Raw genomic sequence first — 24,937 nt, 5'->3', positions numbered from 1 at the left:
GGTACCGGACATTTCTTCTTTCAAATGCCAAGTTTCTGGCTTTCTCACATGTAGCTTTCAAGCTATATAGAGCCAGCTTCTACTTCTGTCAGTTCTCCAGGATATGGAATATTCAACTGGTTGGAAAAAATATGGTTTCTCCTGAGCATCAGAGAGAAAGAGAGCTGGAATATTTAAGGTTTCCCACAGAAATTAACAGACTACAGAGCATTCCTTGGTGATCTTCAGATAAGCAGGACATGGGAGGTTGAGTTTTTAAAAGCCTAGAGCAGTGGTCCTCAATCCCACATGTATATCAGAATCATTGAAGGGACTTTTGAGAAATGTTGATGCCAGGTTCCACCCAGAACAAAACAGAATCCGGGGGGGGATAGGTCCCAAGTGTTAGGAGTTTTTTAAATCTCCCACATGATTCTAATGAAAAGCACAGACAGAGAACCACTGGCTTAGACCGAGAATTAGGAGTTAATTCTAACTTGTATAATTACATATAAATATATAATTCATGTTATAATTATTATACATAATATTGTTATGTATAATTGTATATAATCATTTCCTTGAGCTCAGTTGCTTCCTACATAGGGGTTTGTCCATTTTTCTTCCTCACTCTTCTCTTCTGCATGACACCAACATAAGTGACGCTAGAGCTGTAAGGACCTTGAGAGGTAGTTTTGCTTGCCATGCGATACAAGATATAACAGGAAAGGAAGAGCGTGAGTTCTTCTGGTGGGGGAGGGGACGCTGATTATGATGAACCTGCCAGAATCTCTGGATGTGTGGGTTGTGTGACTCCCGCCCCAAAAGTGGTTTTCAAAAGACCCCGTATCAAAGCCACTGCCTATCAGTCATCCGTCTTGTGTAAGCACTTTTCTCAGTATCGTTAGTCTGTTACCGCATGATATCAAACACAACCATGTCATCCTTTGTCACCTTAGAAATGTCCTAGTGTGTATGGTCTAGAGCCCACAGCTCTTATGGATTGAAATCTTACCACTCACTACAGCATAGCACATTCTATCTAGGTACCTCCCAAGACAAATACCTGGTGCAGAATAGACAATGGCCTAGCCCAGGGGCCCCTAAGTATTTTCGATAGCACACCCCCTCAGTAAAATATCTTTCAGCACACCTAACAGAAGTTTAAGTAGAAGTCTAATGTTTTTCCTGTGACCCAGTGGATCATATTACATGCCCTCTGAGATGCTCAAACCTCACTCCGGAGACCACTGATCTAGTCCACTGTATAATGTCACCTGACAAGTTATTACTTTTGTGATTTGGGTTGTCCCTGAATATAAATATTATATATCTGAAGTTCTGACTGAGGACTGCACAGCAATCCATACAAGCTAACTAGCTCATTTTCACCATCGCCGTGAGTTACTTCACGAGAGGGGCAAAGGAAATAGGTTAGCACCCAATGTTTCCCACTCCCAACCCGGTGAGGCTTCAGGGCCTTCTGAGGCTCCAGCCCAATCCTAGGAATGATTCTGCCCAAGCCGCTTTTTGATCTGCTTGTAGCCAATTCCATAACCGATTCTGTGGCCACTCTGAACCCAAAAAGCAACCTCTAGGCCATCTTGCTAGAATAAGATGGTCTAGGAAAACTCTGGCCACAACTTCAGAGCAAATTTCCTCGCTACAATAAATTGGTGTCAAACAGTAAATGTTCTCAATGAGGCATACTTTATGAAAAAAAATACAGGATAGCAAGGCCTTTGGCAAGTGCATCGATTTTTAGAAAAGAGACACAGAAAGACTTCTTCAGGGTCATTGACCAGGGGGAAAGGGGCTAAGACGAGCACGTGCAGGGAAGCATGCCGTGGCCATTGGAGATCATGCAGTTCCTTTCTGGTTTTGCATTGAGAGAACTGATGTGCCCAAGGTCACACAGCAGTTCAGTGGCAAATCTGAAAATGGATCTCAGACTCCCAGCTCACTGTCCTTCCTTTTACTTCCTTAATGACTTATCTTCTGATCTCTTTTCTGTCAGTCTTAAACAAGAAGGTAAAGACCTTTATCATGTCTTGTGAACCGTCCCTATGTCTCAAGGACCCCTGGCTTCCCATGGGGTGTTTCTCTTTCCCTTCCTGTGCTCTTCCCAAAGGATGAGACCCTGTATTCCCAACTGCAGGGTTCCTGTCTGTCTTGTCAGAGAGTCCTTTTATCATTGCAATGTGTGGGCTGCCTGTCTCTAAAAATAAAATTCCATTTATTTGTTTTTCAGTACAAGGAAAATCAATTATGATGCAATTCTCACTGTGGAAATATTCTCAGACAATATTTAACTGACTCCCAAGTTCTATTTTAAAAGCATCATAACCACAGAAGTGAAGAATTCTGGAGTTAATAGGACTACAGAGTTCATCCAATGTAGTTTTTATCATTTGGGGGTCATGAAACTTCCTTCGAATATATGATGTCTGCTATTGGAACTCTCCCCAGAAAAATGTACATACCAAGATATATATATGCACATGTAGAACAAAATTGATAGAAAAACTTGCATATAACATTGCATACTTGCCTGGAGGCCAATCCCTGCGTCCCTGATTTAGATCCCCCTTTACTTGACTGAGAAGGAAACTGAGCCCCTAAGCCAAAAATAATTTGTTATGAGCACAGAGCTAGTTGATGGAAGCAATAGGACCAGAATGCAGGTTCCCAGACTAGGGGCACACTATATCATGACAACGGTGACCATGTGACTTGTCACCTCCACGAGAGCACATCTGAAAGTGAAAAGGTAGGCTAGCGATAATTAGGTCAAGACAACAGGTGTAAACCCGAACTGGCTGGGGCAAACCAGGACATATGGTCACCCCCATCACACTGAAAGCTTGAGCCTGATGCTCTTTTGTGGCAAGAAGGTCAAAGTCTCCCAAGAAAAAAGAAAATGTGACCTTGCAATGTAGCCTCTGAATCTTTATTCTGCAGCACTTTGAAAAGCTTCTACCCCCTTCTCTGAGTTCTCATTAAATGCATATCACACATCTGATGAATATGACATACAAAGGAAATTATTATAACATTTCATAACAACAAGATTTAGGTTTTCTTGAGACTTCCCAAGGGGCATCTCAATCAATTTTAGTTTTATCAGCAACATGGTACCAAGCATCAGAACCTTCTTCTTGTGCTGTTTGTAAAGTCAGTTTTACTCCAGAGGCTTGACCGTTTCAGTCTGACTATGCAGGGAAAGGATAAGGAAAATTGATTCCATTGCAAAGAGTCTCCCTAAAGGTCTAAATAATTTCTATCAGTCTCAACCTTCAGACATTATCTCAAGCAGTAAGCATATTCCAAAGAACCTATGCTTCCAGCATCTTCCTTGTCAAGCAAAGCTACATTCACTCCCCTCACTCATGGGCTGACCTTTCTTCTGAAGAGTCAAGTGCCTGTGTCCACTCATCTTCTTGCTCTTACAATGTTCATTTCGAGGCTCTTTAAAAAAAAAGAGTCTGGTTTTCAACTTAGTGACACTTGGACTATTTTAGCAGAGCTTCCAGTCCCAAATTACATTACTATAGTACAGTAGGTCTTAGAGCCCTAGACCAGTGGCTCTCACTGGCTGTACAGGAAAATTATGTTGAGAACTTTTCAAAAAATTATGTTGAGAACGAAGTTGGATGCTCAGGCTCCAACTTAGAGATTCTGATTCATTGGTTGGGGTTTGGACCCAGGCATGGGCATTTTTTCCAGATCTTCCCAGGTGAGTCTAATGTGCAGCCAGAGCTGAGAATTACTGCCTTAGAGAAAAACTAGTGGGTACTCCCTGAGCCATATCAGTGGGCTCCTTTCTCCTTAAAGCTCTAGGGGTGCATAGGGACCCGATGCCAGCTCATATGGGAGGGGAGCAGGTAGGAGGAGGATGTGACTTAAAGAACCAAAGGAGCTTCATTGTGTAGGCACACCTGTCCAGAAACTCCTTGGTTCAGTCCAAACATGTCTTGGGCATAAATAGTGAGGAACCTCAGAAGAGTTTTCTCCTTGACACCAGCCTGCAAGAAATATCACATTTCCTCATTTTCTCAGTCAATTTGCAAATGGCTCACTCACACGTGCCAGGGTTGATGAGGAATCCGACTTTACTTTTTCTTACAACCCTTCCTTATCTCTTTCTGCCCATATTCTCTCAACTATACCTAAATGTCATAAGCCTCAAGAATTATGTAGTCCAAGAAAACTGAGAAAGGGCCCCTTTTGATCCCCACCTCCCACATACAGTCACTGCCATCCCTGATGCTCTTTCATAAGGCCACTGGTGAGTGTGGCTCCTCCCTGTTGGTCAGGAAGGTCACTGCCCCCAGCAGCAGAGTTGCAGCCATGCTCCTCACCACTGCCCTTCTGACATCTTCTGGTCCCATCCAGAGCCATCATTCTCCCCACTGAGATTTTGTCAATTCTGGGATACTACCTTAGAAAAGAACCCTAGTTTCTTCTGCTTCTTAAGATAATGGCAAAATCTTTCTCATCTTCCTGTTTCCAACGATTACTACTTCATCAGAAGTCTGCACCTCTTTTCCCACCTCTTCCCACCAGCCCTCTGAAATCTGGAATGATTCCATTTGATTCCTTTTGCTGGACCCTCTTGAAATTAAACTAGTTAAATCATTATACACTGTGAGTAGACACCACTACAGCTAATACTTCTTTAAAAGAATGTGTCACCTGAAGGGCAATGCCAACATAGAAAACACAGGTGCTGAGAAGCGAACTTGGCAATGTGCGTCTAGCTGAAAGAGACAGGTTCTGTGCCAGGGGCACTGACGTGTGCTTACCACTAGAAAAGTGATCTCAGCTGAGAAGCAAAAGTATTTCATGAGGTCTCCCCATGTCTGGATGAAACCTTACTCACGATAATTCCATTACCAAGGAACCTTACTGAGCTTCCCAGGTACCTTGATGTGGAGAAGATAATGGCAGTTGTGAGGAAGGGGGAGGGGCACACCAAGGATGGAAGATGCAAATATTCTGGTCTCTTGGAATGGATCTTACCCTGAGGATTACTAAACCAGTGTCCTATTTTTCCATTACTTACATGCTAAATTAATCATGAAAACGTATCTGTAAATCTGGTTATTTATGGGTATCCTAATGTTTCATTTCTTTTTTCTTTTTTTTTTTTTAGATTTTATTGATTTGAGAGAGAGAGAAAGAGCACAAGCAGGGAGGAAGGGCAGAGGGGGAGGGAGAAGCAGACTCCCTGCAGAGCAGGGAGCTCAACAGGAGACTCAATCTCAGGACCCTGAGATCATGACCCAAGCCGAAGGCAGACACTCAACCAACTGAGCCACCCAGGTGACCCCTTAATGTTTTGTTTCTCTACTTGCAAGAATCAGACTAAATAAACTTGGGAGAGCTTTACATATCCAACCATTTGGCTCTCCCCAGGAAACACGTCCTACCTTCAGTATCTGCAGGGCTAATGCCCATGGTATCATCCTAGACCTTGTCCACTTCGTACAACTTCTGAGAAAGTGAAGGGGACCCTTGACTCTCTAGTAACTGCCTGGAAGTGGGGAGTGCAGAAAATGGTAAATCCACTTTTTACAGCAGAGGCCCTCAGATGCTGGGCCCTACCACATACAGGAACCATGAGGATCCTGGAATACCTTGCATTGCAACCCAGAGAAGTCTCAGGACTCTTTATACATCCTCTAGTGCCTGACACATGGTAGATGCCCCACACCGTTGGATATTGTGGATGTTCTCTCCCTAAATGGGCATCCTGCTATCTCAGATTTAAAAACAGCCCAGCTATATATCAATTAATACCAATGGATTAATGGATGCAAATAAATGTTCATTCACAGGTAGTACCCAGGCTTCAGTGCCTCTGCATTGTATAGACTGGGGCCTGCACATACTGGCACATGAAATTTGCCTGCAAAACAATGCTTTGACTTACTGCACAAAGAACTTCCTAAACAGAAAACAAAATGCTATAATCCAGTCTTAGAGACCAGCTTGTCTCACAGGTCTGGGTCCTGAGGTTTAGCCCAGCCCCAGGATTGCCTGACCCACTGTTCTCTATCATGTCTAGCTCTTCATCTTTGCCTTCGCTTTCATAAACAATGCAGTAACCTGAATCACTTAGGGGCAAATCATTGATTTTGGCCATCAAACAGTATTTCAAAGTAAATTTTGAAACTATAAAAGTTTTACTTCTAATGAGTATTTAAATATTACTTACAATGGACTCACCATCTACTATAGTATTGCAAAGAAAAGCAACTTTACACCTGCAAAACGGAAGAACATTTTTTACCAACTGTGTACTAAGCATTTTGCTGTTCATCTGCTCACACGTTACTGCCTTTAGTCCTTTCCCTACATATCTCATATTCACCTGAACTCTGAGGAATCACCACATCCATTTACAGATGAAAAAACACGAGACTCCAGGACATTGAGGTACTTGGAGAGCTAGTGATTGAACAACCCCAAATTCAAAACTCGGGGGGTCTATGACTAGACGCTCATGCTCTGCTTCTTTTTGTGATCCCAGCAAAGCACCACAACAATTGTATAGTCAAGATTCCCTGGGGGCTGTGGGGGCACAAGGCTACATCTATTCTCACCTAGTATATAAAGACAGATACAAATCACTTATTGCCTCATTCTCAACAAAGAATCACAGTGCGGGTCTCTGGATAGGTTGGCGTGATGTGGACTGATTTATGCAGTGTGGATGGGGCAGGACAGGACACACGGTAAGGAGATCAGGGATCTGGGCTGGGGGTGGTTGGTTGGTTGGTGGGGACAATAGTGTAAAGAAAGGGAACGTTGTGAAATGTGCTTTTAAGTATTTTTTTCTAAACTATATGTTTAAATGCCACAGGTAGAATTTATTACCTTATATGGGCATCCTTTCTAATGAAAGTTGGAGATAGGCACCTTTTGAAAGCCAGCCCAGGTTGTCCCTTAAAGAGACACAGTAGCTAGAAGGATCAGAAAACTCAGATACCCTCAGGCTCATTTGCAGGAGACTATCCAGTGGCTTAGACATGTGTTCGTTTTCTGTGGCTGAGAAATAAATGATCCCCAAAGAAAAGGCTTAAAATAACATTTATCTCGTGATTTCTGTAGATCCAGGTATAGTAGGAGTCCAGGCATAGCTTAGCTGGGTTGTCTGCTCCAGGATCTCTCACAGGACAAGGTCAAGGTGCCAGCCAGGGCTGCAGTCATGTCAAGGTTTGACAGACAGAGCAGGATCCACCTCCAAACTCACTCACGTGGTTATTAGCAGGATGATGTTCCTCACAGGCCGTTGGGCTAAGTAAGGGCCTCCCTTCCTTGCTGGTGATTGGCTGTTCCTCCCCGTGTGGGCTTCTCTATAGCACACCTCACAACATGGCAGCTCGTTTAATCAGAACAAGCAAGAAGATCCAGAGAGAAAAGAGAGTACAAATAAGACAAGTGAGGGAAGGCTTTTGCAAGCTGTAATCGTTAATTTTATGTCTCAGCTTGACTGGGGTCAAATATGTGGTCAAACATGATTCTTGGTGTTTCTGGGACGGTGTTTTTGCGTGAGATTAACATTTAAATTGATAGACCGAGTAAAGCAGATTATCCTCACCCAGTCATCTGAGGCCTAAAAAGAACAGACAGCCTCCCACTTCTCCTGAGGAAGAGACTGCCTTCACACTGGGACATTGGCTTTTTTTCTGTCTTTAGACTTGACCTGAAAAACTGCGTCTCCCTGGGTCTTGAGCATGCAAGCCTTCAGACAGAAACTACACTATTGGCTCTCCTGGTCTCTGGCATGTGGATCTGGCTAATAGTCCGCTGATAGGGTTTGATAAGTCTCAGGGCTGGTGGCCCAGGCATGGTTGAAAGGGGGCCGGACTTGGACTCAGAGGAGCAGGGTTCAGAGCTGCGCAGGACTACTTGCCACCTGGGTAAACCTCCTACACCAGCTGTCTGAGATGGGCTTCTATCTTCCTGTCTGTGAAATGAGGCTAACAACTTCTTGACGGGAATACGGGAAGTATTCAGGAATACTTCTTTAAAAGTGTTCCACTGAAAGCTAGTTCTGCAAGATGTGACTAGATAGGAAAAGGGTCCCACTACCCACTCAGTTTGGGAAATGCCAGGTGACACAGAGTTAAACAAGTCTCCTTCCTACATTGTCCAGAGTCTATAATGAGGTACTGAGCATTCTGGGTCTGGAAAAGGAAAACGCATCAAGCAGTGTTAACCAAATGTATTCGATCACAGCGCTCTTTTTCCAAGAGAAGTTCATGGGATTTGTGTTAAATAATTAATTAGATAATGCGAGTACAAATGCCTGCCCATGGAGCCTGGCAGACCACCCCATGCGTAATTAGTGTGCATTGAATCAGATCATTACACAGCAGTCCTGGCAGAAAGCCAGCCTGGGACAGGCCAGGACCAAAATCCCAGCGGTCCTCTCCTGTTTGGATAAGAGAATGAATGTCCTGCTGTGCCTGCCCTGTGGTAGGCTCCTATGCAGTGCTCTCACAGACGGTATTAGGAAGACTTCAGGACAAAGCACACTCCCCGTAGAAGGATCCTGAAAAGAGAGGCTAGCCTAGTACCACTCATCTGGGAAGAGTTAGGTATGTGGCATTCTGAAGGCAGTCTTCAGCACAATAGGAGAGAGAATTCGTAGCCTTTCTTTGATTCTCCCTCTAAACTTTGAGTGGCTCTGGTCATTGTCTTGGGGGCATTCCTTGTTTAAGGCTAAATAAGGACATGGGCCCCACCCTGAGGAAGGTAAGCAGGCATCCCTACAAGATATTGCAAGCTGAAGATGAACCAATCTGATTTCACAAAAATAGATTTCTAGTTGTATGTTCCTCTTGTACTTTATGGTTTTGTTTAAAAAAAAAATCTAGCCTTCAGCAACAGCCTTTAAGGATATTCCAGCTGTGAGATGCATGCTGGGCTTAGTGTTAGGAGAAGCACAGTGCCCTACGAGGCCAGCATGAGCATGCCTGGTGTGAAACCTGGGTAAATTCCTAGTTCACATGCCTCACCCTCTGCTGGGAGTTGGCTTTGATTCACTGAGGTGAGCCCCAGACACCTACCTCTTTACTTGGTGGCATGAACCAGGGCTGATTTATTTGGAGGTAAATGCCTAACTGAAGCGAGGCTAATCAGATTGTCTTTTCTGGGAAAATGAAGATTTATATTAAGAGAAACTGCCAGGGAGAACAGGGTCATGGAGCTGAGTCACAGAGTGTCCTAAACTGGAGATCCAGAAATTCCTGCTGTCCTTGGAGCTTCCCTACTTTTCACTTTCCTGGGGTTTTGTTTTGAACTCAGATCTTCCCAGTAAATTTTTCCTTTTAGTTAAACTAGACAAAGTCTGCTTCTTTCCCTCTAACCAAATGATTCTTAGTACACGGTGGTAGTAGGCATTGAGAGAGATCCGCAAGGGCAAGGCAAATGGTGGAGTGTAAGATTTAGAGCTAGGAGGCCTGATCATCCTCCCCACCCATAGCCTCACCATACAGTGACAACTCTGGAGAATCACCCAGGTAAAACAGAGGTATGCTCCCCAAGATCAGGGGAAATCCCACAGGTCAGAGTCAGGAAGTCAGCCTCGGGAGGCAGAAGCCATGATGGATGAGCACCAATGAGAAAGCAAAAAACAAATTGGTAAGCAGGTAGCCTATTTTGACTAACAGACTAATGGTCAAAATAGGGAAGGTCTGGCAGCTAAGAACAGAGTTTTAGGCAAGGAGCTAAAGTTCAGAGGAATGACCTCAGGCTTAGACAAACAAACTCAGGGCAGGGACACAGGTCCTGGAGTGACAGGACAATGACCCAGTTGGGTGACAGGTCAAATCAGAAGCTAAGTTACCAGCATTGGAGCATAAGGTCAGAGCAGGGGCATTCATCAGTGTGTGACCTGTGCTGCTGGACTCCTTAATTTCCCAATGACGGGCAGATCTGCTCCCAGAGCCTGGACTGCAGGGCTGAGGTTGCAGGCAGGGGTCGAGCATAAGCAAACAGGGATCTGGGGACAAGACATCCGGGCTCTTATTGTGATCTTCCAACCTTCCTTTCCACATTGTCACAGTTCTGGGGCTTCTGCTCAGCCCCTAAGCTGCAGAAAAGAGAGGACAGCAGGGAAGGATGGAGTCAGTCAGGGGAAGGGGCACTGTCATCAGCCTGCAGCGCTTGTCCTGCATGTAGCAGCCTGGGGGCGGCGGGGGGGGGGGGGGTTCTGCATTTGTCTATTTCTTAAAGGCAATGCACAAACCTAGCTAAATACAATTAAAAATAAAATATATGAAAACTTACCTAACTTTCTGACTCAGAAATGTTACTAAATATGTAGATCATATGGAGGCAGAATCCCCAAGTCACACTTAACAGTCCCAAACACTGCTTCACCTGTGCCCTCCCAGGTAGAAAGGTCTCCCAAAGGTCTCCAAGACACACTTGCCCCATCACTTAGTATTTTCTAAAATAAGCTAAATGGAGGAGCACCTGGGTGGCTCAGTCCCTTAAGTGTCTGACTCTTGGTTTCGGCTCAGATGGTGATATCGAGCCCTGCGTAGGGCTCCATACTCAGCATGGAGTCTGCTTGGGATTCTCTCTCCCTCTACCCCTCCCGCTCATTCTCTCTCTTTCTCTCTCTCTCAAATAAATAAATAAACCTTTAAATAGAATAAGCCAAATGGTAGCCAGTATTCACCTTTCCTAGGTCTGCTCAGCTCAAAGGAACCAAGCACAGCCGGAGATGCTTGGTCAAAAATTAGGATCGATTGATTAATTGTCCCATTTCTATCCTCTCTTTAGTACCTTCTCCCATCTCTCTCCTTAGTTATCCCTTGACAGAACTTGACTGGGGTTCCCTAGCATAAAGGGTAAAGCTACAATTCCTATGAGGTACATAGGAAGTCAGCCTCGGTACATGCTTCTGATGGGCTAGGAAGGCTCAGAAAGGCTCAGAAAAGAGGTCATAGATGGGTTGGCCCATCTGTGGGAAGAGGAAGAGAATGGTCATACATTCTGAAGTAGATCTGTAAGCATCCTTTGAAGTTATCTGGTTCCAGCATACATCATCTATACAGCAGTTGGCAAAGGGGAAGATAATTCTTAATGAGTATTTCTGAGGGTCCCAGGATTCAGTTTATGAATATGTTCATCCTTAGATTTTAGCTCTGCTTAAAACACTGGTTGGGTGTGGGCAGAGGGGATAGAGGCAAGATTCATATCAGACGCCTTCAGGGAGTTCAGTGAAAGGGTCAAAAGAATCCATCACCAAAATTCACAAAAGAAATAAAACTTCTCCCTTCTTCCCTCTTTAATTCACCTTTGCTGAGTGTGGGCTCCACAATCTTTTTATTTTTTAATCTGCATTTTGGTAAAGTCATGAGTTGCTAGAAAAAGGAAAAAAAATAAATCAGGTCTCTCCATCTCTTCAACCCCTGCCTATTGTATTTTCCCACTGAAGGAAGAGTAGGGACAAAGCTACTAAATTATTAGAACTCGCCCCTTCAAAGCTCCTGTGTTAAAAGATGTCTTAGTCACTGTGGGCTGTTATAATAAAAATACCATATACTGGGTGGCTTAAACCATAAACGTGTATTTCTCACAGTTCTGGAGGCTGGGAAGTCCAAGGGTATCAGCAGGGCTGGGTTCTGGGGAGGTCTTTCTTCCTCGTTTGCAGATGGCTGTCTTTTTGCAGAGAACAGAGAGAGGAAACAAGCCCTCTCATGTCTCTTTTTACAGGGGCGCTAATCCCATTCGTGAGGGTTCCACCCTCATGACCTAATTCCCTCCCATAGGCCCCACCTCCTAACACCATCACATTGGGCATTAGGATTTCAGCATCGGAATTTTAGGGGGACAGAAACATTCAGTCGCTAACAAATGCTGTGTGTTGCCAGCGCATAGCAAGTGCCCTGTAGGTGTTTGTGACTCATAGTAGGATTTGTGCTACTATTTGTATCCTCAGCGTGGAATTCCCTGTTTGTAAACCCGTGAACCCCCACCTTCTCTCATCGCCTTGCCTTCATCAACATCTGGTGGCTTATGGCCTACAGAAATTTATTCCGAAGGCTTTGATGAAAACACTCGTTTCCACAGTTGAGGAATTTAAAAAGGATTAAGTTTAAAAACTGAAGAAGGAATTTAGGATTAAACGCTTCTCAACAATTAATGCCAAGAAAAAATGTGCGGGAGGTCCTCAATCCTGTTCTCCCTTACATTTCATTCAACTGCCGGCCTGAAGGAGCTGACAAACCCCTGCATTTCACTTTTCACTCCATTGATTCACTCATTCAACAGTTTCCCTGCTGATTCACTGGTCTCGAAGTTAACGCGTCAACAGTTTGCTTCGGGAACACTGGGCGGGAAGGGAAGGAGGAGGAGAAAAAGTGATTCACTCCTTGTCATTTTCCAGCTTCCAATGGCATTTCCAGGAACACAATGGAGCAAAAAGCTGAGGTCAGTTGCGTGCGGGCAAGAGCATGTTTTTGTGCTTTGTTACTGCATAGGACCATCAGCGTCTACCAGAGAGGCCCCAGCGCATTTTGGATTACCTGTTCTCAATAACCACGGACTAAATACAAACAACAGTGGAAGGCAGCTGTCAGCAATGGAGCAAATACAGAGCAAAGCTCAAGGGGGCTCTGCAATGGATTTGGACCCTGAACTAGCAAACTTTATTCATTCCCTGTAAGTCCGGGTTTCCCTAGCCTGTAAACATAACTAAGGTCATTTTCCTATTATTTACAACGACCTCAAGGCCCCTTTTCTGGGGAATCCTTGAAGGTGCTGGTATTTTAGGTGCTTTCCTGAGTCAGTTCGTCTCTGCTTCTGCGGGCTCAGGCCATCCATCTCCTCTCCGCCATCGGGCCACAGGCCAGTTAGCCCTTGCCATTTACGGCACTAGAGAGGCTGACCCTGCCTCCGGCGAATGCTGCTATTTCCCTGGGGCCCGGTGCCCTGGCTCAGAGAGGCAAGGGAAGAGAGGAACACGCTCCCTCTCCAGCCCCAGCGTATCAGGAGGCGCTTCGTTCACGCAGGTGAGGCCAGGCTGGGGCTTTGACAAGACTCAGTTGAGGGAAGGGGGTGGTAGTCTTGCTACTGCAAATGTGCTCCATGAACCTGCAGCTGCCGCAGCCTCACCTGGGAGTCTGACAGCAATTCAGAATCTGAGGCCTCCCCTCAGTCCTCCTAAAACCTCATCAGCATTTTTACAAAATCCTCAGACAATCCATATGCATATTAAATTCTGAGATACATACATTTCAACCCAGAGGAACTTCCATCTGCATGCCAGACATCTACCACTTGCCTCTCCAGATCCACTCTCCTCCTCTCTACCCCGTTCGCTGCCTGGGATGCAGACCTCTGTGGACCTCACAGGAGATCAGAGGATGGAGAAAGGTGGAGCGGGGCTGCTGTCCTCAGGCTGGTGGGAACCCTCTCCATTGCTAACTGCCTCGGGGCCCAGACAAAGGAAGCCAGTCCTGTTCCGTCCAAGACCTGCTGTGGAAGATTCAATTTCCTTCCCCAGGAACTGCCTGCTTTCATGTTGGATTAGTAGGATATCCACTCTTTTCAATGACTGTTATGGTTTCTTCTGTAGTCCCAACAGGGCAATAACATGAAAACACAGTGGTCCAACCCTTGCACATTTCCAACACCCAGTTACCCAGCCTTACGGAGCAGTCCATGTCAGACACCAAGAGTCCTGTCCCAACTGATTAATGAAAGACATAGGTCCTCCCCTTTGAGCAGCGTTTCCTCCAGCGTGAAGGCAACATCTGCATATCCTTCAAGCTGCATATCCATCTTAGCCCCCAACCTGCTGTGCAGACACCTCAGGCATGGATAGACACATCTCCCCATGACGACACCACCATTTCTGAAATTGCGGAGGGCCTCCATTTCTTGCCCACTTATATTCTCCAGTCAGGAGCCAGAGGGCTCCTCAAAAACCATAGATCAGATCTCGTCACCTTTCTGCATAAAGGCTTTCTGTGGATTTGGTTTGTACTTAAAACACAAAGCATGGTGTGGCAGGTCAGTCTCCCGGAGAAGCGGATCCTGAGATGGAGGTTAGTGTATAGAAGTTTCCTGGGGCAGGGCTCTCAGAATCAACTCCCATGGAGGACACGACGGAAGGAGGATCAGACAGAAGAAATTGGGCTGCGATGCAGTCACAACAGGAGCTTCAGTGGATCCCAGAGCCAGAGACTGTGCAGAGTCCTCCCTCAGAGTCTTCCCTCAGGGTCCTCCCCCAGGGAAGTACAGTGGGCTGAGGATTTGTATCTCAGCCATTCCACATGAACTGCCCTCAGGAAGCCTGAACTAGCAAACTTTATTCATTCCCTGTAAGTCCAGGTTTCCCTAGCCTATAAACATAAAGTCACAGTGTGACTTTGGAAGAGCCGGCTCTCTTCAGCCAAGGGCAATCCCCAGAAGGAATTCAGCTTTGAGCTGGCACCGCCCACACTCTCAGCAGCTGGGGGACAAGTGGCCCCCCAACCAGTGATGAGCTGGAAGCTGGATCTGGATGGAACAGCCCAGTCTAACTACACACGATCCATAAAGCCCTCCAGGGTCCTGTCCTCTGTAACTTCATCTTCCCCGCTTGCCACCTGCTCTGCTCTGGTCACATTGGCTGCTGGGACTTTGCACGTGCCGTCATCCGGCCCACACCTCGCTCCCTGGATCTTGGCCCAGCTGGCTCCTTCAGGTCTTATATCAGAGATCCCAACCACAACGACACCTTCTTCAACCACCCTATTTATTTATTTATTTTTTTTTTAAATTTTATTTATTTATTTGAGAGAGAGAGAGAAACAGCATGAGAGGGGATAGGGTCAGAGGGGAGAAGCAGGCTCCCTGCTGAGCCGGGAGCCCGATGTGGGACTCGATCCCACGACTCCGGGATCATGACCTGAGCCGAAGGCAGTCGCTTAACCAACTGAGCCACCCAGGCGCCCCAACCACCCTATTTAAAGTAGCTCTCGGGCGCCTGGGTGGCTCAGTTGGGTTAAGCGACTGCCTTCAGCTCAGGTCATGATCCCGGAGTCCCGGGATTGAGTCCCGCATCGGGCTCCCTGCTCAGCGGGGAATCTGCTTCTCTCTCTGACCCTCCCCCATCTCATGCTCTCTCTGTCTCTCATTCTCTCTCAAATAAATAAATAAAATCTAAAAAAATAATAATAAATAAAGTAGCTCTCATACCTTATCTGCTTGTGGCTACTATGTCATATGGCTTATTCATTCCAAAGAATTATCACAAATGACATTATTTGCTTACCTGTTTAACTGTGGCTCAAATTTCTCTTGAGGGCAGGGACTTTGCTGTTCTTCCTTATCCCTTTTCCCCATGCCTAGAATAGTAACAGGAACATAATAGGTGCAATGAATGACTGAACAGTCATTCTAAACTGGAGTTGTTTTTATAATTTTGTGCCTTTAGAGACACAGTTTCCTCTGACAGGAGTGCAGTGTCTTCCCTCCTAACAAATTCCTACATGTCTCAAATATCAGCAGCTCTGCAAACATTTCACATCTACTCGTATGGCACTCTCATCTTCATCCTGCCTCTCAACTCTTGGGGCCATCTCAACACCTAGCCCAGGGGGACACCAGTCATAGCACAGACATTTATCAAATGCCTACTATGTGCCCAGTATTGTTCCACGTGAACAAAACAGACAAAATCCTTACCCTCGTGAATTTACATTCTAGCTGGGGAAGACAGACATAACCAAAGTAAGCAAGTTAATTACACACTCCAGCTGGAAAGGGAGATGGAGAATACTGGGTAGTATTGCAAAAATTAAATAGGGTCATCAGAGATGAGCTCACTGACACCTCGGGAGGTATAGAAAAGAGCCACGTGAATATCCGAGTGAAGACTGTTCTAAGTGGAGAGACCAGCAAGAACAGAGAGCCTGAGGTCAGAGTGGGCCTGGCTTCTCCAAGAAGCAGCAAGGGAGCCATGTGGTCACTACAGTGACCCAAATGAGACAGGATGATAGATTGCACTTGGCTGGCATTGGTACAGTGGTGAGAAATGGTAGGGTTCTGGATATATTTTGAAGAAGGAGCTATCAAGATCTGTTCTCAGATTTCATGAGGGATAAGCCAGAGGAGTCAAGGTTGACTTTCAGGTTTTTCATCCAAGCATGGAGGTGCCATTCACTGAGATGGGTAAGCAAGCAGGAAAAGCAGGATGACAAAGGAGAGAATAGAAATCAGGATCTGCCATGATATGTATGAGATGCCTAATAGATCCAAAGGGAGATATTAAATTGCCCATGAAGTAAGTAAGAACAAAACCTAGGATCTAAGTGAAGAAAAGACCTCAATGAGAATAGTAATTGCAGCAAATGATGGGATGCATCAATAAGAGGCTTTACAAAACTGATAAAACACGATTTCATACCAATGCATTCTTGGACAATACTCTTAAATTCTAGACAATGTGGACTCTCATTATGTTACATTGCAGCTACAGTTAGAAATATCTCTGTAGGAAAAATTTAAAAAGCCACACTTAATGGTCTTTATCTTTCATTCCTTTCCTTCTTTCTCTTTGCCTCTTTCCCGTCTCTCTCCTTTCCTTCCTCTTCCTCTCCACTTCCAATTCCATAAGTTTGCCAATGGCCATTCCAGACATTCTCACTACTAATCAGTTAAGTAATGCTGACCTCTGGTGATATGACCTAATTAAACACAAAATATATCTATCCAAGCTAATTTTTTTTCTCCTCCCAAATCAAATTTCCTGCTTTCAGAGTTTTGTGAAAATAATTAGAGGAAAATATTTAGCGTCACTTTACATTTCTTTTGGGAAAGACTAGAAATCAGAAGTCAACATTTCAAAAGATACAATTAATGTATACAATTGTTTTGGGTCTTAAAAGACCAGAGGTCAATGTTTTCATCATGCAATAAGAAAATGGATATATTTGAAAGGGCAACTGCATTGTTCTTGCATATATTCACTGAGAAGGTAAAAAAAGTGCATTACAACTTTTCTAAATCTCTTTGGCAATAAAAAGTCATTTTCATATAGTCTTCAACTGGTAATGGATATACAACAAAGCTTAAAATTATTTGGGCTTCCATTTTTTAAATGATCTCATTGCTTACTAGTACCTATATTTGGTTTTAATCTTTTCCTTTTGGATCATTTCCTAATTTAACTGGAAAGCACTGATTTCAGTAAATTGTAAAATGAATTATTACCATAACTGATATTTAAAAAAACCTTTATATTATTACCTAATATTAAAAAAATAAGTGGGTCACACTGTAATTGGTAGGATTTTTTTCTTTTTTAATGGTACATAATAGTGTGTAGTACAATTGATGTTAACTTTGATGAGTTACAGTGTAACTTAAGTTTAAGCTTAAGTTTGTGTGTGGTTGTATATATACAAAAAAAAGTAGATATAATGCCACTTATATTAGTACCACAAATAGGTTAACAATTTAATATCAAGAATCTTAGATATATTTACAAGTTAAGTATATTTTTTTCCTTTGACAAGTATTTTTTAAGAACATATTTGTTGAAGGCACACATCAGTTGTGCTGAATGCTAAGAATACCATAGTGAATAAGACACATGCCTGCTTAGTGTAGGCAATAAAAGAAGTAATTAAAAGAAAATACTATGGGGACGCCTGGGTGGCTCAGTCGGTTAAGCATCTGCCTTTGGCTCAGATCATGATCCCAGGCTCCTGGGATGAAGTCCTGCATCGGGATCCCTGCTCAGTGGGGAGCCTGCTTCTCTCTCTGCCTGCTGCTCCCCCTGCTTGTGCACTCTCTCTCCCTCTCTCTCTCTTTGACAAATAAATAAAATCTTTTAAAAATAATAATAATAAATAAAATAAAGCACTATGAATTAACGTTATAGTAGGAGAAATTAGGGGTACAATAGGAATATAGACCAGAGAAACTTGAACCAAGACAACCTTGTTAGAAGAAGTGATATTTTGGATTTAATCTAAGAAATACCTAGTTAGCCAGTGAATATCTGATGTGTGTGTGTGTGTGTGTGTGTTTCAGGATGTGGTAAGTGCTGAGATGTTCCTAATACCATATTTACTTATGATTTACCAAGCCTCTTTTGGAAAATATTGCAATCCTTTTTTGGAAGGAGAAGTAGAAAAAAACAAATGGTAGGCATTAATACTACCAACACTCAGTTCTGTCATCTGAGGTATCTACACATTTTCCTACATATAAAAAGGCATAGTCTATTCTGAGAAACTAATATCTCTCATAGAGAGGTTAACAAAGCCAGCAAAAACAGACAGGTAGAAAATAGAACATGTCAAATATTAGGTGCAACTTAATCCTTATTCCAGGCAATATTCTGATATGCAGATTGAATTTTATCCTGAAGTTTGATGTAACATTTATAGCCATAGTTGGTTTCATCTATTTTTATTTGGCCCAGGGGTGCCTTGGAGGCTCAGTCAGTTAAGCATCTGATTCTTGGTTTCAGCTCAGATCATGATCTCAGGGTCATGAGCTCAAGTCCCACATTGGGCTCTGTGCTCAGCGCAGAGTCTGCTCAAGATTTTTTTCTCCCTCTCCCTTTGCCCCTCCCCCAGTTCACGTGCTCTAAATAAATAAATGAATACATAAATACATAAATAAATAAAATCTTTTTAAAAAGATAAATAAAATGAAACGAAATTATTTGGCGTAGCTGAATCTAAGTGAAAGGAAACATTTCAGAGTTTCTTGTAATGAACACTACCTTTTGACCAGTGACTTGGCCCATGCATGTGGTCTACTGGCCAAGTCCTCCTTGTTTTAGCTATTTAATCACAGAAGGGATCCCTGGAGGCCCTACTCAGATGAGCCCAGAGAAAACAGAGAGAGAAAAGCGAGTCTGTCCTTGGCAAGCGCAGTGTAGATCAGTTGGCTCAGGCAGGTCTATGGGGCTTTCACATCTCTGGACCACCTCCTGTGCTTTCAGATTTCATCATTTTACCCTCATTTTCAGAGCTGCCTTGTCAAATACATGGGAAACTTTCAGAAGCTACTGAAAAAGTAAGAAGAAAAAAAATCATAATAAATGTGAACTAGGTTCAATACTTTACATTTATTATGCATTCTTGTCTTCAAATGGAAAGAAAATTTGTAAATCTAAGCCCTAATATAGATGTAGGAAAAGAACATTCAACATTTATGAGAAGCAAAATCATTTATGAGAGTTCTACATGCATTATCTCATTGTGCATATAATAAAAAGATGATTTTAATCAAACAATTTACTGATAATAAAACTAATAATCCAATCTGTCACTGACAAGTAGACCTATGATTTAAAAGGCCAAAAAGCTAATTAAAACTACAAAAAAAAAAAAAATGAACTCGCTAGTGATCATTGGCTGGATACATGTGCCTGGATTCTTTTTCCTGAAGTAGATATTTATGGCTATGGAAAGAAAATGCAGAGAGAAGAAATTAGGAGAAAGTACCACACATTTCTTTATAATAAAACCCCTCTTGTTTAATACAGGGAAGGAGTAAAGAAAAATAAGAGGGAGATGTGAAGCCAGTACAAAATTTGGACTCTCACTCAGTTAAAGAAATGTGTCCAGAGGATACATTGTATTTATTGAGCGATGCAAAGACGAAGGAGAGAAATAGGAGCTGTAACACAAAGTGGAATATGAGAAATAGAAACAAAACAGGAACAGAAGAGACAGTGCTTAGTTCTCATGGACCAGGAGGCATTAAGATGGGGAGAGTATGAAGATAGCTTCCCTGGGTAGAAGTGAGGCAATAGAGAAGAAGTAGGAGAAAAAACAGTCGAGAGGGGTAAGTAAGGTTCTTGCTGAGAGAATATTAGTCAGTAATCATCACCAAGTGACAGTGTCTCAAGCCAGAAGATAAAAAGAAGAGCCCTGCTCTGTAAGCCTCAGAGATAAACTTCAAACGTAAACATGAGGTTTCCTCATTGTGCCTCCGTGCAGATTTGCACTGAATGACCCTGTCTATAACAGCAGTTGCAAATGTTGGCCCCACAGGGCCAGCTGTAAGTATTACTTATCTTGCACAGTGATTTTGTACTCGTATGTTTATACAAATTTGGATTTGAGGGTTTTTTGTTTGTTTTTTTGGGTTTTTTGGCTAACATTTCAATATTGGCACCATTTGCTTTTTTTTTTTTAAAATAATAGATCTCTAGCATCTCTCAACAAATTTGAAGATCTGGTAACACTGAGATCATTTGCCCAACATGTCCAGTCCACACCAGCCAACTTCATTTAGTGTTGTTGCCTGCCCCCATAGACATTTCAGTCTATGACCGCGTCTCCCCTTGTCACCAGCATCAGGCATTTTCCAGAAACCTATACAGAGACGGAAGGGGGCCCGAGAATGCACAGATGAATTACTCCATGACTTCTTCGTGATTAGCACTATCTTATTATAGCAATTTTAAAATTCTGTCAAAATTTTTATTTGCCTATTTTCCCACGACATTCAAAACTCAACCAGGAAAAAAATAACTATTTTTTTAAAGATTTTATTCTTTTAAGTAATCTTTACACCGAACATGGGGCTCAAACCTATAACCCCGAGATCAAGAGTCACAATCTCCACTGACTGAGCCAGCCAGGCATCTCAGGAAAAATAACTGTTAAAAAACGAACAAACAAACAAACCTCAGTGAACGTTCTATCCATTATTTCCTTCCCAGCATTTAATACAATCAGTGATTAAATGAATCTTGTAAACCACAGATAATCCCACAATAACCAAGCACTGAACCAAAGGCCCAAAACACAACCCAGACCAACACCAATGGAAACTGATGAATCACGTGGGATATAGTCCATCGGCCTTGTTGAAATTAACTGATTCTGTTCCAGCCCACCTGATACACATTTGACAACTAGAAAGGAAAATGTGAGTCTGTCAATATGGCAAGATACTTCTGAATCAAAAAGTGCAGGGGGGAGATCAAATAAGCTATTTATAGTAGTCAAATTTTGCTCACTACAATATGAATGTTTAGTGTCAGGGAGGAGGGAGTTGGGGCAGTTGGAGAAAAGACATCTGTCTTTCATGCCTGCAGTGATCTGCTGTTACTCTCAAGCCTTTAGTCCTGCTGAGTCAACAGAACAATTTGTTAATAAAAAAATTTTTACAGAATTCTTAAAAACTTGTCTCTCCCACTCCAAAGCAAATACATCTGCAATCCATGCAGAGTGTGAAAACCCTACCGTGCTATTTCCCTTGTCTCAAGCAGTCCTCCTTCCTCTCCCCTTTCTTCTCAAGATGGTGTCTGGGCATCATGGTGGTAAGGGGGCCTCTCTGGTCACAGGGCTTTCCTCTAAATCACCTGGGGATGGTGGTGATTTCATACAAAGTAACTGGTCTGATCTGGTCCTGGCTACTCTGAATTGCACCACATCCTACACTGTGGCTAATCTTACAAGTGCTTTGGGCTGTGGGAGTGCAGTTCCATTCTGATGCTAACCACAGAGTGAATGTCAGATTGTACACATGCAAGGACACAACCCCCAACAAGACTGCCCTCGCTTCAGATGCCAGTTACGAGTTCAAGGATCCCCAGACCACCACATGTCTGACCAATTGGCTACAGACCCTGGAGGTTCCCACAACCTCCACTCAGCTTCGATAATTTGCTAGAATGATCTACAGAACTCAGGAAAATAATTTACTCACAAGGACAGTTTTATTTTAAAGGATGCAAATCAGGACCAGCCAAACACAGAGATACATCGGGTGAGATCTGAAAGGGTCCCAAATGCAGAGCTTCTGTACCCTCTCTCCATAGAACCAGGGTGTGTCAATCTCCTGGCAGGTGAGTATGGTCATCAACCAGAAAGTGCCATCCAGCTTCAGTGTCCAGAATTTTTACTGGGGTTTTATTTTGTAGGCACGACTGATTGAATCATTGCCAAATGATTTGAACTCGATGTCCACTTGCCCTCCCAGATATCGGGAGGTTAGGCTGATATCATGGGGTTCAAAGCCCTAACGTTGCATCACATGATTGGTTGTTCTGATGTGGCCTGTTATCATCCTGAGTCATCTCTCTAGTGTATCTATTTAGGGATCACCTCATTAGCATAAACTATCAGCATCCACTATGAATAACAAAGATACTCCTATCACTTGGGAAATTCCAAGAGTTTAAAGATTCTATCCCAGGAATCAGCTACAAAGTCCAGATAAATTCTCTACCATGCAACAGACAGTCCCCTGATATTTAAGTCCAGGTCACTGACATTAGTCCCATCTTAATGTCCCTGCATTCCAGGGCTTTCCAGTCTAGACGCCAGGCTACTTCCAATTCACCACATCTCTCAGCACTTCTGTACCAACTCCCACCTGGGGAGCTGAAACCCCCGGTTGCATTTCTGTGAATACCTATGCATGAGACTTACCAAGGCTACATTCAGGCACCTCTCTCCATTTGAAATGGAAACTTGGATCAATAAAAAAAGAAGAGTGAAGACTCCTGAAAATGGTCAACATGTGGGCAAATATAAAATAGTTACTTTTTTAGTTTCATCAAAAGATAAAAGACCAAAATCAAAAACGTAGTGTGGGTTTTAGAATACACGTAGCAGAAAAATGTATGAAAACAATAGCAAAACACTAAGAAAAGAAAAGTACATGATTGTGAACTTCTTACATCAAGTGGAGGAATAGTATTTTAAAACAGGCCATACGTTAAAGATGCATGCTGTGAACCACAGAGAGGTTAGTTACTATATGCTTTGAAGTAGGAAGCAATGATTTTCAAGGCAGGGAGATATAATCACACTAGATAATAGGTAGAACTTTCAAACTACACTTATCCTACTCATCTTTAAATTCTACCTCCCTTCCCACAACATCCACACCTACCTCCATCCAAACTATAATAAACCACTGGCCTGGAACAGAAAAGGGCTACACTCATTATGTCCACCTCTCCCACCCAAATTGTCTAATTTTAATGAAACCGGGAAATGTAATTCATTTTCATATTAAGAAATTTATTTTATAAAAGGAACCCTTGAATATACCAAGTAGTGAATAGCTCTGTCAAAGGGAACAGGATATGAGTGAGGGGACTTTTTTATACTGTATATAAAATATGTTTCATATTCTGTTGTATTTTTGTGTTTAAAATATTTTAAAGAAATAGAAAAGGGACGCAATCAACACACATTCCTTCTCTTGTTTTCAAACAGGGATGTAGTTTCAAAAGGGAAGTAATTGGTGTGATGAGAGAGAGAAAAAAGCACTACCTAGTCAGGCCCAGCTCAGTTGCCCTGAGACAGGAGACTCATGTCACAAGTCAGATCTTGATCCTTCAGGAGACTGGTGGATTAGTTGCGTCATGTGCCCTACTCCTTCCCCAGACCCAGAGCGCCCCTGTGGAACTTTCTGTTCTCTGAATGGAATCAGGCCCTCCAAGTTCTACTGCACAATTTAGCACTCAATCCTACTCACACAACTCTAGTGTTTGTCTGTTGGTTTGAGTGTTTGGTTTCTTGGCACACATTTTCCCATAGACACTGTTTTATAAATTATGGTTAAATCCTCAAAACTGTCCACAAAAGGCTCTTAAAAGTTAATGTATTTGAAATATATACTACAAATGGTACCATATTAACTATGCTTACCCAGCATTTATAATCTTGTTTATAGGAGGAAATGCATCTTGCAGCCAGAGATGCCAGGATTGCACTGGGTGAGGGGAGAGTTGCAGGCAGGAGGGAAGGCTTTGGACAGCAGGAATACCTGAGAGTTCTGTCTATGGACATCAGAGGAGGCACCTAATGTGGACATCTGTTTCCCTTGATCTCTTCATTTTTTATCTGAAAATAATAGTAAGATTTCACTTTGTGGAACTACCCCTTCCCATTTCAGTATATGTGGTGAAGGAAGGCCTTACTCCCCAACCATGACTCCAGGGTGGATGACCCAGGCAGTCCTGGCCGCCATTACTGTTTCAGAGATGGCCATGCTGTGTCTTTCCAGTTAGTCACAGACAACACAAGGATACATAGCACATCCTAAACACACTTGAATCCTCCAGATGACCTAGCCCAGTGCTGGGCACTAATGATACACTTATGCCCAGACAAGGAAGAGAACAGGGCTGTTCTGAGCAATAGCCACAAGCTAGGCTTTTTATCTAGCTTTCAGTGTTATACGCCCTTTCTTGCATAATATGTGTGGCCAACTAGAAGAGTGTTTTTCCAAAAACCTGTTATGTTCCTGAATGACTACCTGCTTGCTTTATTAATTTAAAAATATTTGACTTTCAGTTTTTTTATATGAGAAGAAAAACATTTCATTTCCTTAACTATCTTACAGTAGTACATACTCATTTATCATAAGAAATAACAATAATAATGCCTGGCCTACCTGCCTCAGGTCTAAACCCTCTCTTGAGAGTTTTAAAGGTTAAAAGAGATTGATTTTTTGAGTAAACTTTGCAAAGCACTATACAAATATTATTATTATTATTGCTATTATAATTATTGTTGTTATTATTGCCATCATTTTTTTCTCTTATCCATTCAAAAGAATAACATATCTGAAAAACAGCTCAGGACTGATGAAAACCAGATTTCATCTAAGCTATAGATTTCTCTATAACTTGAGATGAATGAAAAACTAAACCCTATTACACATACACACATACATAAACACACAGATCACCAGGAAAGGAAACTTAAATATGATTATTTTTAATATAAATAAAATAAGTGCTAATTTTCCCTCTAGGGAAATCATGAATTTTCTGTAACTTGGCAATAGAACTCTTTAATAATATGAATTTGCATTCACGTTATTGGTTAATAGCTATGTGTTAGCCCATGAAATTATTCATCTCTATTCTAAACATTTTGTTTTGTTTTTGCTGAAATCTTTCTATTCTCTCAAATTGTTACCTCAAATTGTTATCACTTTAAAAAATTGG

This window comes from Mirounga leonina, unplaced genomic scaffold (genome assembly GCF_011800145.1).
Source record: "Mirounga leonina isolate KUSES-001 unplaced genomic scaffold, KU_Mleo_1.0 Mir_151, whole genome shotgun sequence".
Lineage (NCBI taxonomy): Eukaryota > Metazoa > Chordata > Mammalia > Carnivora > Phocidae > Mirounga > Mirounga leonina.
The sequence above is the reverse complement of the archived record's forward strand: the minus strand, read 5'-3'. Positions refer to the sequence as shown.